Consider the following 3,898-nt stretch of genomic DNA (forward strand, 5'->3'; position numbering starts at 1 on the left):
TGTCCCGTGGCAGATCCCGCGCACGGGGCGGCCCCACTCACGCCTGAACCCCGCCTTCTCAGTCCGTGGCCACACCCCCAAACGGGACCCTGTCTCCCTGGCCACCCACCCCCAGCTCCACCTTCCCCACCGTGGACTCCGTGCCTCCTGACGGCTACCGGGTGTGCGATTTCTTTTCAGGTTTCCCAAGTCGCCCCGGGTCAAGTGGATCCTGCGCCGCCAACCAGCGCCGTGGCGCACCTGCGCACCTGGGCTCCTCCCTGGTCGTTGAGCCGCACGGACTCACAGCTGAGGCGGTCCACTTCTCCTGCGGGGTAAAGGGGCGTTTGGGAAGCCATCGCTCCTGTCTTCCCAGTCCCACCGCCCACCCAATGGCCTGCCCGGCACCTACAGGCTCCGTGGGAACCCCTGTGGTCTCCCTGGTTTCAGTCCCCTCCCCAACCTCCTCTGCAGGCCCTCAGTGCCACCCTTGGGGCTGGCAGCAAAGCCATCTGCTTTGCCACCTCCCTCAGGCCTCCCTTCACTCCTAAGGACTTCCCACTCTGGGCCTGGGATGCCCTTCCTTCCAACATCACATTCTGAGCCTGCCGCAGGAATAACACCTTCTGGGAGGGACCTGCCTGCCTGCCCGCTATAGGGCCCCCTCCCCATCACTCGCTCCTGGGCCCTTCCTGTAGCTCCTGAAGACATTTTAGTAGCCCACAGCTGGGTCTGACTGTGGGTGGCAGCCTCACTCCCCACCTCACCCACCTTGCCCACCAGGTTCACCTGGTTCACCAGGTGCTCCATGCATATCAGAGAATTGGACACCCTGATCTGTTCAGCACTGTTGACCAATTGCAGCCTCCAGGCAACAGCTTGATGAAGAGGCTGATAAATGTGAGTGCATTTCAGTCAATATCCACGTTTAACAGATCAGCTGCCATTCCCCCAGTCCTCAACCCAGGGGCAAGCCACTGTGAGGATAGTGGCCAGTGACCCTTTCTCATAGCAGCTCTATTCACAATAGCCAAAAGGTAGAACCAACCCAAGTGTCCATCAATGGATGAATGGAGAAACAAACTGTATAGTGCACTCACAGTGGAATATTATTCTGCGATAAAAAGGACTACAATACAGATGCATCCAGCTACAGCACCGACGAATCTAGAAAACATCATGCTAAGTGAAGGAAGCCAGACACAAAAGACCACATGTTTTATGATCTTATTTCTGGGGAGTGGCCAGAATAGAAACAGAAAGTAGATTAGTGGTTTCTTGGAGGAATGAGAGTGACTGCTAATGGGTGTGGAATATGGGTATGAAAATGTTTTGGAACTGGATCGTGGTAATGTTTGCTTAATTCTGCGAATATTTTTTTTAAAAAAACATACAGCCCTGACAGCTTTGGCTCAGTGGATAGAGCATCGGCCTGTGGACTGGGGGCGTCCCAGGTTTGATTCCAGTCTAGAGCATGTACCTTGGTTGCGGGCACATCCCCGGTGAGGGGTGTGCAGGAGGCAGCTGATCGATGTTTCCCTCTCATCGATGTTTCTCCCTCATCGATGTTTCTAACTCTCTGTCCCTCTCCCTTCCTCTCTGTAAAAAATCAATAAAATATATATATTTTTAAAAACCCCATACAGTTGTACCCTTGAAATGGCTGAGTTGGGTGGTATGTGAATTCTCTCTCAATAAAGCTGTTGTGATTTAAAAGAAAGAAAAAGAAAAAGCCAAGGATCACAGTTTACGGCATTTGCTTCAAGAAGCCCGTGGCCAAGACATGGAGTTGATGGCGAGCGGAATGGTTTGGGGCTGCAGAGAGAGGGCACAGGAGCAGGGCTCGCAGTTTTCCCTGAGCCCATCCCCTCACCTCCAGGTTGAGGTAGGAGTCTCTCGGTGCCTCAGGTCCCTTGGGAGGGTGCCCTACCTGTACATGTGCCCGTGGAGATAAGGCTGGCCTGAAAGATGCCAACAAAATATGAAAAAACAACAACTAAGTTTCACAGATGCTCCATAAACATCAAGAAGCCAGTTCGGCTGTGAATAGCTGCTGGCACCTTTTGAAGGAGGGACAGTCCCCAAGGCCAGAGATCCTAGTGGGAGATTGAGTGGGGGTCCTCCAGGAGGTCAGCCAAGTGGGGGTGAGTTGGGGGCATAGGGCAAAGAGCTGGGTCCTGTCCTCCAGCTCAGGAGACAGGCTGATCTGAGAGGGCCTCAGTGGACTTGGTCGTGTGGCTGTCATCTCTCCCTCCCACCCCCGTCCCCCAGCCCCATGTTGGACCAGTCAGCAGGGCCAGGAACTCCTGAGAGAAAGCATGCAAGAGACAGACCTTAATGGGACACTTACCGACCCCTTCCTGCCACAGTCATGTGACTACGTCGTGAGTGGTTCTTCCAAACAGTCCTTTCTCTGTTTTCCTCCCGTGTCCCATCTTGTACTGCTACTCAGTGAAATATTTGTTTTTACTTCAGCCTCGGAGTTCATTTGGATTTATTGCATTCTGCCGCTTGCTCTACCCATTTTTAAGTGATATATCTGCTCCGACTACACGCAGAGAAATTCATTCCTATTTGTTTAATTTGGGGTTTGTCTTCCTGTTATCGGGCTGCAGCAAACACAGGCCGGTATTGGCTCTCCCGGCACGTTCTCCCTCACCCACTCCTTGCTCACAGATTCCGCTCAAGCTCTATGTGGCTGTGGAACTGTGTTCATTTTTCTCAGAGCCGGTGAAATATGATTGCCTTTCCCGACGCCCAGATTGTCTGCTAGATCCCAGAGCACACTGTTACGCTTACGTGGATGCGGTCATGCTTCGCCACGCCGGCCACTTGGGACGGTCACTTACAACGCACCTGTGAAGAAAGGCATTTGGATCCCCCCATTCCTTCCTGGTAAAATCAGGTGTACCCTAAATGCTGACGAGTGTGGCCATCACAGTCTTCCCCAGAGAGGAGCTATGATTACTGCCCCATTTGACGCAGTAAACTGAGTCCCAGAGAGAAGGAGCAACATCCCTGAGGCCCACCACGGGGTTTGGAGCAGAGCTGCTGTCCCCAGGTTGCTTCTTCCACCTTTTCCAATGGTTCGGTCAGTGCCGGCACCAGGTGAGCCCTGGCCGGAGGCATCTTGGGAGCCCACAGCCCAGGGAGCCCAACAAGGGCACAGGCCTTGACAGAGGGCCGAGCCAGAGGACCTGAGGCCCCTGGCGACAGAAGAGAAGGAACGACGATGAGGTTGAGGCAGGATAAACGTGCATCTTTGTGGCCAATGTACTGGCAACTTCTTGTGACGGAGGCGGCTGGCTCAGGGCTCCGGAGCCTTCAGCACGTGCTGCATGACGACCAGAATGACATGGCAACAGCAGCATCGACCCCAACTCCTGTGGAGAGGGGCCAATAAGTCAGGTCAAGTGAAATGGGGAAACGGAGACAGCTGAACAAATTGCAGAGCAGTTTACAGCAGGTGCAGAAGGTTCACCTCCCTAGAAAGGACATCTAGGCCTCAGTTGTATTTCAGCTCCAGGCCCCGAAAAGCAGCAAAACCAGGTGGGCCGCACCAAGACCAGCTGTAATGACTCATGATTCTCTGCCCTCACACTGACCCATCAGTGGAGACCGCAGCCCTGGAGGAGCCCAGCTAGAAAACGGATGAATATTCTACTGAAACCCTCCCCCCGAGACCTCCCCTAAGATTCCTGCCTGTGAGAAGGAGATAAAGCCACAGGACAAGGAGCCCAGCTCCTGCTCTTCCTCTAGGGAGCAGCCTCCACTTCCCTTCCCCTCTCCTTCCCCCACAGGCATGCATCTCCTAAACCTAAACCCTAAAGCAGTGGTTCTCAACCTTCTGGCCCTTTAAATACAGTTCCTCATGTTGTGACCCAACCATAAAATTATTTTCGTTGCTACTTCATCACTG

The 3,898-nt window shown here is 53.6% G+C and overlaps 1 long non-coding RNA gene across 1 annotated transcript in view; it reads right to left on the reverse strand.

Annotated features, from left to right (window-relative positions):
• Nucleotides 1–1,563: 1,563 nt before the first annotated feature.
• LOC107183948 overlaps nt 1,564–3,898 on the reverse strand; it is a 3,839-nt gene continuing 1,504 nt past the window's right edge. Inside the window, exons 2-3 of the long non-coding RNA XR_001514764.1 lie at nt 2,330–3,362; nt 1,564–1,940 (exon numbers count right to left, since the gene is read on the reverse strand). This is a non-coding gene — a long non-coding RNA (uncharacterized LOC107183948). The remainder of the gene's footprint in view (nt 1,941–2,329; nt 3,363–3,898) is intronic.

This window comes from Myotis davidii, unplaced genomic scaffold (genome assembly GCF_000327345.1).
Source record: "Myotis davidii unplaced genomic scaffold, ASM32734v1 scaffold223, whole genome shotgun sequence".
In the NCBI taxonomy this organism is placed as follows: domain Eukaryota; kingdom Metazoa; phylum Chordata; class Mammalia; order Chiroptera; family Vespertilionidae; genus Myotis; species Myotis davidii.